We start from the raw sequence: 14,016 nt of genomic DNA on the forward strand, positions 1-14,016 counted from the left end.
GGATGTCAGGAAGAACAAAGAACATGTCACTTTCAGCTTTATGAATATAATAAATATAATAGTAACTATGTAGGAAAACCACAGAACCACATATTGTGGGGAATTAAAAATATTGTTATCTAGGAAATGACTATCTAGTTGGGAACGTAAGTTATCTATAGGAAAATATTTTCAATGCAGTGCAGAGGATGCTTATCATGAATGCTGCCAAGTTAATATTAATGTGAAGCGAAATACGGGACTGCCAGGTGGAGAGTGTAGGCTAAAGAGGCTGCATTTGTATTTCAAATGTAGTTGCATGACTTATTTTATCTGCGTGAGACTTCCTTTCTCTTTTGCAAATGGATATTAAACAGCATAACTAACTCATAGTGTCCTATGAAGCTTCAATAAGAAAAGTTTACAAGTGCCTTGTAGTGAAAGTTCAATAAATGTTAGCCATACGGTTATGATGGCTGAGAGAAGTTAAAAAAACATGTGGGGTAGGGGACCTGAGAAAAATGGCTGGATTGAGTCATTAGTAAGTCTCTGGTGACTTTCAAAGGGGCTGTTTCTGCCAACTACAAAAGCAGGAAGGCAAAGTGCAGCAGGTTAAGGGGTAAATAGGCAATAAATACTTGCCATACAGAAATCAATAGAAGCAGAAATCAATAGAGCTACGAAAGTTCATCCATTTGAGAGACTGGAAGGTGAAAATGAAATAAGTAAAATAGTAATATGATGAAACATGTTTTTTTCCTCATTTAAGGAACGAGTAAAGTAACCCTGGAGAGCAGAAGACATTTAACCTACGGGGGTGGAGGAGCAGGGTTTGGCGAGACTGAGAGAGCTTTAGGTTAATGCCACGAGTCGTGAGTGAAAGGGGAAAGAGGCCCATTCTTGAGAGAGCAGCACACCATCAGATTCATATCCCGCTGGATTAAGGGCATTTTCTTACTAGACAAACTACCTTTCTATTATATCCAAAGCTAAGGGACCACAGAGAATTATATGACCCCGACTAAAGGTTGCAGCAAGCTGTGGCATTAATGAATTGAGTCTCAGGACCCTGAAATGTGTTTAGCTGTCATTTGAACAAATGGTCTTAAGTACAGATTAGGCCCTGTACGGTCTGCTGCAAGGAATGTAACTGGCATCACTGTATTTATTGAGGATTTCAGTAGGGAAGAACTAAGAACTATGGAAAGTATCAAATGTGACTATGCCAACATAAATAGACATATTAAGTAACTAGAGAAATAATCTGTTTTGTTTCTGGCTTTAATGTAAAAACTGACCTCAGATATAGACTCCTATGTTTAATTTTCAGAAACATTTTTCTGTCCTTACAAAGAGATTGAGAAGCTTGGGTGATCATTTTATTTAATGTCAAAGTCCTATTTTAAAAGCAATTATAAAATAGAGTAGCAAGCAGATGTCTATTCTTTCAGTCTGCTGTGATGAATCAAAACAAATCTATCATAACAATTGTATTAAACTGTGTAATCTGCTCAGTGAAGCAAGTAAGATAAACCAACATATACAATACCCAGAAGGTAGTGATTTCAGTAGTTATAATGAACGTGTTATAATAGTCTCTCATGGCTAAAAATGTGAGGTTCTTGGAATCATATCACAGATATGATTCCAGTTTATCAATGAAGACTTTTTCAACTTCTCTGATTGTCAGTTTCCTCATCTCTGAGATGTAAATAATAATCTATAACCCCCAGGATTAGTGATACAAAGAATATGAATACAAAGTGGCTAACACAGTACACACCACATTACTTCTTAAGAACTGCTATGGATTCTTACGTCTATTTTGCTTAGTTGTTCTTTAAATTTTAATCTCAACTCAATCTGAGGGTGTGAATTCCATGAAAAGGCATCCAAAACCACTTATGAAAAATGCTTTATGTTGGTACATCCTTGAGGACAGACACTACCTGCCAGCAAGTCCAAAGCCAGTTTTCTCTCCTACTTTTGGATGGGTGACTATTTCTCTGGTTAAATATTAGACAAAGGCTGTGGACGGTGGCTCATGCCTGTAATCCCAGCACTTTGGGAGGCCGAAGTGGGCAGATCACCTGAGGTCAGGAGTTCAAGACCAGCCTGGCCAACGTGGTGAAACCCTGTCTCAAAAAAAAAAAAAAATTAGCTGGGCAGTATGATAGGTGCCTGTAATCCCAGCTACCCTGTCTCAAAAATAAATAAATAAATAAATAAATAAATAAATAAATAAGCAAGCAAGCAAGCTGGGCAGGATGATGAGTGTCTGTAATCCCAGCTACTTGAGAGGCTGAGGCAGGAGAATTGCTTGAACCTGGAAGGTGGTTTCAGTGAGCCAAGATTGTGCCATTGCACTCCAGCCTGGGTGACAGAGAAAGACTCCATCTCAAAAAACAAACAAACAGAAAATTAGACCACCTAGCTGGAGTAGTTGGCTTACATCTAATTTTTTTAAGCCTTTAAAAAGCCATCATACCCAGGAAGCTTCACTTAGGAACTGAGACAGGGGAGAGGAAGATTTCCATCTCCCTAATTTATTCACACACTAAATGGCCTGGGAGTTCACATGGCTAAGAGTGTGACTTGCCTTTTTCTTGTCTGCGCACACATATTTGAACTGGGCTGTAATTATGAGAAAATACCATCTTGGGTGCCTTGGCTGGCAAAAAAAAAAAGACAAAAAACAGGATTGGAAACACTCAGCAATTGGACTCACACCCAGAAAAGTCATTTTGTGCACACCCATGCTTTAAATAAAAAGCATGTTTCAAATGTTATAGATGGATACATCCACTGAAAGATTAAAAAAAAAAAAAAAAAAAAATAGTAAACATTAGAGGCATTTTTACTGCTAAAGCCCCAGAAGCAACAATCTTATCTCTAAGTCTGTAACATAAGCACATTAATCTGATTTGCATGTCTTCTAAACAGAGAATGGGTTTGGAGAGCTCTGTGTCATCTCAAGTGAAAATTAGATTAGCAATGTGGTTTAATGTTGGCCAATAAAAGAGAGGAGAAAGTATGTTTAAATAATTTTAAATGTAAAAGAGTAAAATAAATGGAAAATGTACAGTTCTTTAAATAAAAAGTAGCTACTGTTCTATCACAATGATACGATACATTATAAAAGAATACAGTCGAACTTGATAAAGGAATAGGGGTTGAGTCTATTTTTCTGAAACGGAATATAACTTTGGATCTTAAACACTCTCATGGATCTATAACAGCCATGAAAATATTCATTGGTCACTGTACCTAGGGCTTAAAATAAGTTAAGGAAGTGGATGACTGATGAAATCCCCACACATTTTACCTTGTGGTGTGCTTTCCTACATGTTTAATGTATGTAGAGCCCTTTGGGGAATATTGACTGTGTTTTCCAGAGACACATTTTTGAGTTCATCATGTCTTTTATCAATGTTATCACTCAAGAAAGTGGTATTACTATTACATCAATATTTTATAAAAACGTAGGTCATTTCTAGTGACAAAAAGGACTTTAGTTACTAAACCTGAGCTTCATTTTGATTTTATTTTTCTGAGAAACACTTAGTATTACATCGAGTTTCAAGTAGATTTTTTTCACATGTTAACATCTCTCAGAAAGATCATTTTTTATCATGTTCCAGATTGATTTCCACCATCAACACCCTTACCTCTTCCTGCCTGAAAATAAAATATGAAATATAACAAATAAATTGCAATCTATTTTGGTAAATAAAATGAATTTAATGATAAAGAACAAATTGGCTCAGGGCCCCCAATTCACTTGTTCAAAGAGGGAAGACACTAGGGTAAAGTCATACTTCCTTTAATTACATAGCTTCAGATGTCATACAGCGTCACTTCTGCTTCATTTCATTGCTGTATGCAGTTGTAAAGTTCTGCCCAGCTTGAAGGGAAGGAAAAATGGACTCTGCCTTTCAATGAAGGACTGTTAATATAACACTGTAAGAAATGCATGTGGGACAGGTTGTATATTCATTCACTCTTTTTTGAACAATACAATGTCTGATCCCGGGCCTCCCCGCTAGTTGGGTGGAACATAGGCTACATTTAAGCCCTCACTTCCTTCCTTGGCTATCACCCTTGCACAGTGAACAACCTTCATAATCATACATGAAGACCTTACTTAATGGGTCAAAGAGACCTTTGATATTACTTATGCCTCTCTTTACCTATGTGACTTGAGAAAGTTATTTGAATATTCTTTATCTAAATTTTCATACTGTATTGCAGTGAAAATTAAATGAGACAATACTTCTAATGTGAATAACACAATGCTCAATATGAGTTTTCTCTTATCCTTATGTGAACAAATCCATTAGATTTAACCATATGAAATTGCCATATTTGAAAGTAAAAAATAGTTAAATATAGGCAATTTCACTAGATTTCCCAACATAATAAATTTTTATTGATAAATCACAAAGCAGTATTTTATTCTGTTAAACCATAAAAGATCCTCAACTTGCATAGAAAATATGTCTTAAGCTGTTTCTGATTTTAAATACAGATAACTTATGGACTTAATACTAGAAAACCAAATAAAACCTGTGATTGGAAGAATTGCCCAATTGCCGTTTTTACTATTTGACTTTGGTTCCCCAATTCATTCTTAGTATAAGATGACTCAAAAATTCATAAGCATATGAAAGCCTCTTCTATTATTGTCATGTTTTTAATTGGACTAACATTAATAATTTGCATGTTGGAGTCCGGGCGCAGTGACTCACGCCTGTAATCCCAGTACTTTGGGAGGCCGAGGCGGGTGGATCACGAGGTCAGGAGATCGAGACTATCTTGGCCAACATGGTGAAACCCCATCTCTACTAAAAATACAAAAAATTAGCCGGGCATGGTGGCAGGTGCCTGTTGTCCCAGCTACTCGGGAGGCCAAGGCAGGAGAATAGCTTGAACCTGGGAGGTGGAGGTTGCAGTGAGCTGAGATCACACCACTGCACTCCAGCCTGGCGACAGAGTAGATCTGTTGCCAGATCTACTCCATCTCAAAAAATATATATATAATAATATCATTATTATTATTATTTGCACGTTGGCTGGATAAAGGGATATCATAATATTTACTACTTTTTTCTCATATCTTTTTTCCCCTCAAATGTAAGTTTTCAAACTGCCTACTCTTCTTTTATTAAAGCTCATGCCTTCTCTGCATTCGTTTGAGATCTGCTTCTCAATGTCTAAAAAGTCCATTGTTAGCTCAAACTTTCCCCCTCTGGGCATCAAGATTAGAACCCATATCTTCAGCAATGACAGAACAACCCATTAATCTGTTGTATCCCCCTGGCTCTCTGCCCAGTTTTGCACATTCAGAATGATTTACTGTGTTGAAATTTTCCACATTATTCAGCACTGGCAATCCATCATCTGAGCAAATTATATATCTAGCCTCCTATCAGTCCAAATGTGTTTAGATAATGAAGCTTCTCCAAAGCTTCAGTCATCCCAAAACTGTGTTATAGAAAGGTGCATAATTCACAAAGTCATTGGAAATGTATTATAAAGGCAGCAAGTTTCTCCTTCCTGAAAGTTTTTTCTATGTGCTAGAGAAATAAATAAAATATAAAGTCAATTAAGTTACTTCCTTCAAAAGGAGTAAGAAAAAAATAGAAGTGTGGAAAAATGAATAAATAAGAAATAATTTTATATTTTATTCTTACTTGACACTTTGGCATGTTTCTATTTACATTAAAACCTTATTAATTGCTTAAAGGGTTATCTTTTGTTGTTGCATTGATGTGTGACCCATAGTCAATAAACAAAAGAAAATGACAGAAAATGACGCTGATGTATTTAGGGACAGACAGATCCCATCTGAAAGTTCAGAGTCTATTATGGCCAGTTATTGGTGAGATTTGTCATCCCTGGGGTTCTCTCTCTCAACACTGTTTCCCACAAAGCATTCTCAATACTTAGATTTTAAAAACTGAGCGTTAAAGATTTTCATCAGTTATATTTAGAGTGATCTTTTATTCCGGTCTGCTCAGAATGTTGTAGTTTATACCTGCTGTCCTGTAGCTTGTCTGGTTATTGCCCAAGTCCATCTCAAAAGTATTCTGGTATGGACAATGACATAAAAAAATCACTCTCTCTTTAAAAATTATGTTACCCTCTTCTTGTTATGAAGTCCAAAAAAAGAGACAGATCCATTCATAACCAAAATAGATTAGATCCCTCCAATTAAATAGATCACTCTCTCTTTGTATTGTTAGTGGATAATTATAAAGAACAATAAGTTTGACACAAGTGTAGAGGATTTGTATGATATTTTAACAATTTACTCAAATTTAGTAATGAAGGGGTCAAGAAGTAATGTTTTCATTCCTTTGACACGACTAAGATACAGGAATGAATAATGCAGATCACAGTTCAATTAGCCACTGAAGTCAAACCCTTCAGTTACAGCGTTTCCTCTCTCTCAACTACTGATTTGTTGTCTCCATCATCTCTCTAATAACCCCAGCAAGTGACCTCCCACCTCTATTTGAACATTGCTCCTCCTATACAAAACCTAAACCACCTCTGAAAGCCTCCTAGGCAGGCCTACCACTTAATACAGAAGCTTCTCAACTTACAACAGAGCTACATCCTGATAAACCCATTGTAAGTTGAAAATATCCTAAGTCAAAAATGGGCATTTAGTATACATGATGGGATGTGAAAACACAACACACAATATCCAAAAAGTGCCAGCAACAGAATACACTGTAGAATACTAGCTGCTTACCCTCCTGATCATAGGACTGACTGACAGCTGTGGCTTACTGCCACTCCCCAGCATTGCAAGAGTATTGTACCACATATTACTAGCTCAGGCAAAGATCAGAATTCAACATTTGAAGTACAGTTCCACTTTCACATCATCATGAAGTTGAAAAATCCGAAGTCAAGCCATCCTAAGTTGCGGACTGGACTGCCTGTACGTTCTTTCTTGTGTTGAACAGAAATCTATTTCCACATAACTTCTATTTGTAATTACAGATTCTACACTGTAGTCTCTTTCTTTATAAAGCAAGCCTTAGAAATTTGAAGTATTCAGTCATATTCTTCAAGAGTTTCTTGGAGGCCGGGTGCGGTGGCTCAAGCCTGTAATCCCAGCACTTTGGGAGGCCGAGACGGGCGGATCACAAGGTCAGGAGATCGAGACCATCCTGGCTAACATGGTGAAACCCCGTCTCTACTAAAAAATACCAAAAACTAGCCGGGCGAGGTGGCGGGCGCCTGTAGTCCCAGCTACTCGGGAGGCTGAGGCAGGAGAATGGCATGAACCCGGGAGGTGGAGCTTGCAGTGAGCTGAGATCCAGCCACTGCACTCCAGCCTGGGTGACAGAGCGAGACTCCGTCTCAAAAAAAAAAAAAAAAAAGAGTTTCTCTTCCTGCTTAAACATCTCCTTGTGACTTTTAAAAAATCTTCCAATTGTTTATTTTTCTTCAGTACCTCTGGATAAGATTCGGTTTGTTAATATTTCATTTATAATGTGGTTCTCAGATCTATAGATTGTTTTATGAAGTTTATGTAATATATTTGTTCCCTCCGTTTAGCAAAGTTGGTGTGACATATAAAAAGAAATAATAAATAATACATATTTAATATTTATATTCTAGCATCTATGTTAAGAATTTCATATTCATTGTTAGTCAAAACTAATTCTAAGAAGTAGTTACAGCAATGTTCCTATTATACAAAAGAGGAAATTGAGCTCAAGAAAATTAGGTAAAATGCGACAGATCACTCATGTAAGAAGGTAAGTAGAATATAGAACACAAATCTAGATCTGCCTGATCCCAAAGCCTGCTCTTCACCATCTTAACATTCTACATGTGTGTTTTTTACAGACTACATACGTTTCCATTAAGTTCTTTATTGTTAGAATCATTGGGTTTTGGAGGGTTTTGTTTTTCAGTCTTGTTGGGATTTTTCAAAGTTAATTCTTTCACCCTGCCTATTGGGTATCTCTTGTAACTTTTTAGCATCTATGCATATGATCAATTTGCTGATAATACTCCTATCCAAATCCTTCATGAGAATATGCAACAGCACAGGGCTGGAAAAGGGGGTCAGAGTCAGATTGCTAGAGATTTCCTTGCATACTGGTATTGATAAACACCTTGTGTATATACCAGCTTGTATTTAATTAAGTTATTTTCGTTTGGTCTATGTATCATCTTACTTATTTTAAATACATTATTTTAGAAAACTTTAGTAACATACTCATACTGCTGTGGTTTGAATATGTCCCCCAAATTTTGTGTGCTGCAGACTTAATCCCCAAATGTGTACGTATGTTGATGATGTTTAGAGGTAGGGCCTTTGGAAGGTAACTAGAATTAGATAAGGTTATCAGGGTGGGGCCCCCATAATTGGACTGCTGGCTTTGAGAAGAAGAAAGGCCTGAACTGACAAGCAAGCATTCGTAGGCTCATTGCCCAGAGCCACCTGAGGACTCTGCTCCCTGTATTCTGCTTCAGTGCCCCTCAGATGCCCCACCTCGATAGGCCCCAGGTGTGGCTTAACCTACCACTTCATAAGGTAAAAGCTGTAAACTTTAGCAGCATCTATGTGTGCCAATTCTGCAGCCACAAAGTATGCGGGAGCTGTGGGGATATGGTTTCCTCCACCTGGATTTCAAAGCATATCACAAACAGCCTGGGCTCTCAGACAGAGACCTGTCACAGGGGTGGATCCACTGCACAGAACTACTAGGGCAATGCAGATTAGAAATATGAGGTCAGAGATGAAACAGCCCCCACTATGACAATGCATAGTAGAGCCATAGAGGCAAGGCCACCACACGACTCCAGAAAGATGGAATAAAGTGGGGCTGGAAGAAAAGAGGGCTGATAGTATAATTCTAAGAAAAAACAAATTAGTAACATGCAGAAGAATTGGAGTAATGAGGAAGAAAAAACAGAGGAGAAAGAGAGAAGTTGTCAGAGAAGTTGAAGCATTGAAAAAGGAAAACTTGTTAGTCAATTTTGACAGGACCTTTTGAGCATTGCTTCCTAAGTATTCTCACAGCTTTTCCCTTCCATTTTTTAAACTAATGAAACAATTTGAAACCTTACATTCCAATGTATGTTTTTTGTAACACTTATACAGGCAAAAATGAATTAACAGAGAATACATTTGAACTCGTATGTTAATGTTGTCTTATATTTTCAATATTAGCTACTGGTATTTTTAGTTGTATCTAACTTTTCTGATTTTAAAAATTAAGTTTTTCAAAATAAATTTGTAATTATAACACCCTTATGAAAATATATCTGCCAAAAGGAAAAATAAATGCAAACACAACAAAGAAATTAAATTAATTTTGATAGATTCATATCTTTTTAGGGCACTTCCACTGAAATATCCAGAAAATCTCTTTGGGGTCTGGGAGAAATCTCAGTCGTGATAGATTAGGTACAGGTCTGAAATTTCAGTGTCTGAAATCACAGATGATTTTATTGTCAGAAACTTGAGACCCTTCTCCAATAATGAGTTCAAATTTTCATTAAAGTCAGGAACCGTTTCAATAAAAACAATATTACATAGAAGTTCAAAGTGATGATTACATAAACTACTAGCTCTAGCTATGTCCCATACAGACTGAACTATGAGCCCTGCAGTTAAATGGTGAGTTTCCAATATGCCACAGCTGCAAGGGCTGCTGGCAAAGCAACTCCCTTTGTGTGTAGTTGCATCTACTGGCAATTCGTGAACTGCTGGAAACAAGGGATTACAGCTGAGCAGAGGCCAATGCTTTGGCATGGTAGAGTGATTATGGAAATGGTGCTACCAATTAAAGTATGGTAGCACACAACTTCGGATCCTCTGTGGAATGTGGCTTACGGGAAAGGATTTAAGGATTGAGAAATGGACTGGAAAAAAAGGGAAGGTTTTAAGTTTGGTTCTGTGCCATCCTTATGTGATGTCAATTCCTTGTTTTTCACCTGGCATTCCCAGCTGATGAGAGACCAGAAAGCATTAATTTCTAAAATGAACAGTCTTTACATAGCAGTGGCCTCCACATAAATCACCAAGTCTACTCTTAGAAAACATAAAGCTATTTTCAGAAAGGTCACAGTAAAATGTAGCCATCATTACATGAAGAAAACAATCACATAAGATATTCTAAGCAAACTAAAGGATTTTTTTTTTTGCCTGTAATAATAAATATTTCATTGAGTTGTCATACAACATGGACAAACTATTAGTTTATTTAGTGAAACAAACTAAAGTATAGTAGAAGTATCATGTCATTGTGTCAGAATCCTGTTAGTGCGATTTTCGTCTGTCACTTACTTTGAACCTTGGTTTATATATCTGTCTAGTGACACTAATAATATGGCACACGATTGCTGAGAACATAAGAAAAAAAATGTATGCAATGCCTAGTAAGTTATGTGGCACATAGGGAGGTCCCAATAAATGAGAGGGGTGATGAAGAAATGGAGAGCGTGTAGAAGAAAAAGAAAAACTTGGGAGATAAGTAATATCTATGTGCCTATCTAATTAGTATGCCTAAGAATAATATGATAGTTTTTTCTTTTTTTTCTCATTTCTCTTCCTCTTCCTCCCCCTCCTCCTCCCCCTCCTCCTTCTCTTCTTCAAGACCATAAAATTTTGAAAATATAGAAATGTTTTTGAGTAAGTTGTCATGAGGAAGGTACTTTAGATGAAATTTTGATGATTATAATAAGCAGAGATTGGGAGAAAAATATTGCAGATCATGAAAAGAGCAAAGCCTATGCACTGAATCAGAAAAATCAAGGCATAAAAGAGAATGAATGGTAAACGTGTAGAGCACAGATCGATAATTAGCCTGGAAGGAAGACGGATGAAAACTCCAGAGAAGTCAAAAGATGAAGAAAAGACTTTTGATATAATTTAGTAAGCAAAATGTAAGAAGGCAGAAGAGGTTTTGGGGTAGGAAAACTCAAAACGATACCATAGGGAAAATTTTGTTTGGCCAGAGTGTGAAGAAGGGATTACAAGAGATTCTGAAAGCAGGCAGGGATATTTATAATAATAAATCCTATCAAGGCCAAAACTCACATCATAATCGTGATACCTTTGCCAAACCATTGAAATCCCATTCATAAAAAAAGAAAGGGAAATACAGGTATTCAGGCTAGCAATTGAAAGTTAATTTTTTGTTTATAAAAAAGCATTTAGACATTAAATGTAAATCTCAATAAATTTAATGTCTATATGCTTTTTTTCTAAATGACCTGGATTTCTATGTATGTGTGTGGGGTTTATTTGGGGTTTGGGGTGTTTTTTGTTTGTTTGTTTACTGCTTATTTTGTTTTGTTTTGATTTTTAAGGTATAAGGAAATAAGTACTGACCTGTCTTCACATAGGTATCCCTTTGTTTTTTTCCTTTGGTTTATTTTGTGACTCTCAAATATTAGGGTGCTTAAAATTACTGTAGAGAGTTTTATATGCAATCCCATGCACATTTTATAGGAGACTTCAGGAATTTTCAAGGACGGTTTTGACTATCAGGAGTTTTCAGCACCCTATCTTGATACTACAACTGCTAATAAGTTTATTTTTTTATTCTTTTATTCTATATAAGTTTCTACTCTCATACTTGGAAAAAGCTCAAAAAATATTTGAAAATTTTATGTTTACCTTGTTGGATAATTTGTAAGTTATAGATGAGTTTGTATTTGGGATTCTAAGTGTGTTATCCCACTACTCTATAAATGTTAATTAGTTGTTTTATAAAAAGAATCACCTTTTCTTATGCGAATGAGTGATATAAATGCAAAGCAGTGCTCTCAGGTTAGAGAAGTGACATGATACAGTAGCTTAGTGTCACTGAAGATATAGAAATTTTAAAATAATGGATTCACTCTGACCTAAAAAGAAAATGAAAAATAACTGACATTACAGTCTTGTCACATGCCTTTGGTCGCATAAACATTAGATTTCCTGCTTGATACTGAAACTTACCATTTAACAGAAATGGGTGTTAAAGCAAATTAGTATAGATGAACATTGTGGGTTTTTTTTGGTGGTTGTTGTTTTTTAAGGAGATTGGCAAAAGACTAATTCTTAGTATAGCAAGTTTGAAAACACTAGTTATTTTGTTACATCCTGTTGTTTTTGTGCAATTCACTGACAGTTTAGCATTGATACCCACTGCTGGCCTTATGTTCTCACATCTGCTGTGTAAAGAAAACATTTTTCCCTTAAAGTAGCATCCACCAACCATACTAATTGTCTTCACTTTTGGTTCATGTTAAGTGTTAGATGAGCAATTTGTCTTTCAAGGCATGTAAATGAAATCATTTGACTAATGCAATGGCTTTCTTTTCAATAGGATTCAAAGAGTTTGTAGCTCTAGGACATTGAGATCACCTTCCATCTGAATACTTGCTTCTATTAAATCTAACCCAAACTGAATTTATACAATGCTAAATGAAGCAGCTGAAATGCAAAATGATCCATCAATTGACTCTTCTGTCTACATGACACCAATGTAACTGTTTAGAATAAAAGTTATTTATTGCTCATTTGTATGTCCTATAGACACCATTATCAAGACGCATCTATGACTTTCCCTTAAGCACTTTTATATTTCAGTCTCCTGAGAACTACACATTTAGAACACTTCTGAATTATTTTCATTGCCATTTCTCATTTGACTCATAAACTATTTTAAGTGTCTTTTTTTCATTTACAAACATGTAAGAATGTTCTCATTACCTTGTTATTGATATCCATCTTAATTCTGCTGTGTTAGGATACTATATCATATATGACTCTGGCCTGTGAAATGTTTTGAGACTTTATGAAACAGAAGACAATCACTTATGGTAGATATCTATATACTTTTGGGTTAAAAAAGTGAATTGTGCAATTATTAGCTACAGTGTTCCATATTTGTACACTAGGTCTGATTTGTTAATTGTGTTATTTAAATCTTCCATGTCGAAGATTCTAAAAGATCTTTCAAGTCTTTTGTTGTTGCTGTTAAGCTGTTTTGTTGAAATAGATATGTTCTAGATGTGTTCATATCCCTAACCATTTATTTCCTTTGCCCCATCCCCATGTTTCTGGCTCTTGTTTATATGTATTTTAATTTGCATATTTTAAAGACAGCAAGATGGTATGATTATTGTTTTATATAATCAGTATTCATTTAGATTTATGTTTATGTTTACTATGTCCTTTTTTGTTCTTTAGTAATTCTATCATTTCTCTCCTTACATCGGAAGTAATTTTTTTTTGCTTAAAGAACTGTTCATAGCTTTTCTTTTAATGTAGGTTTATGGTTGACAAATTCTCTTTGGTTTTCCTTTTCTAGGAATATCTTAATTTTGCCTTAATTTTTGAAGGATATTTTCACTTGATGGCAGTTTTCATTTTAGCGCTTTAAATATGTCACTCATTTGTCTTGATATATATTCATTACTGCTGAAAAGGCAGCTGTCTCTCGTTTGCAGTTGTAATGATCATGTATCTCTTCCTTTGGTTACTTTTAAGACTTTTTTTGTATTCTTTGGTTCTCACAACTTTTTAAACGATGGGGTTAGGTATGGATTTCTTTGTATTTACGCTGCTTTCGTTTATATAACTTTTGGCATCATTGACCAAGAGGCTTTCCTCAGTTTAGGAGATTCTTGACTAATATTTCTATTAATATTGCCTTTGTCCTATACTTATAGATTCTAATTTTACTGCCTAAGAGTCTTTCACCACGTTCAAATGTCTCATATTTTTTTTGGAATGTTTCAAATTGTTTTCTCTACTCTTCAATCTGCATATCATTTATTGACCTGTATTTCAGTTAATTAATCACCTCTTTTGGTTTTTATAATTCTGCTAGCAAAACTCTCTATCAAATATATGATTTCAGATGTCCCATTTTTTTTTACCTATAATTTTCATTTGATTCTTTTTATAGATATTAGTTTGCTGGTAAAATTCTTTGTCATTTATGTTCTTGCTAATAACCGTTATTTTAAAAACCTGTTTCTGATTATGATATCTAGGTTCCTTGGGGG

General features: G+C 35.6%; 1 long non-coding RNA gene across 1 annotated transcript in view; it reads left to right on the forward strand.

Moving 5' to 3' along the window:
- The window catches only part of LOC105515811, an 866,119-nt gene that overhangs the window by 51,016 nt on the left and 801,087 nt on the right, over positions 1-14,016 (forward strand). Inside the window, exon 2 of the long non-coding RNA XR_001002393.1 lies at positions 3,621-3,704. This is a non-coding gene — a long non-coding RNA (uncharacterized LOC105515811). The remainder of the gene's footprint in view (positions 1-3,620; positions 3,705-14,016) is intronic.

This window comes from Colobus angolensis, unplaced genomic scaffold, assembly GCF_000951035.1.
Source record: "Colobus angolensis palliatus isolate OR3802 unplaced genomic scaffold, Cang.pa_1.0 Scaffold27, whole genome shotgun sequence".
In the NCBI taxonomy this organism is placed as follows: Eukaryota; Metazoa; Chordata; class Mammalia; order Primates; family Cercopithecidae; genus Colobus; species Colobus angolensis.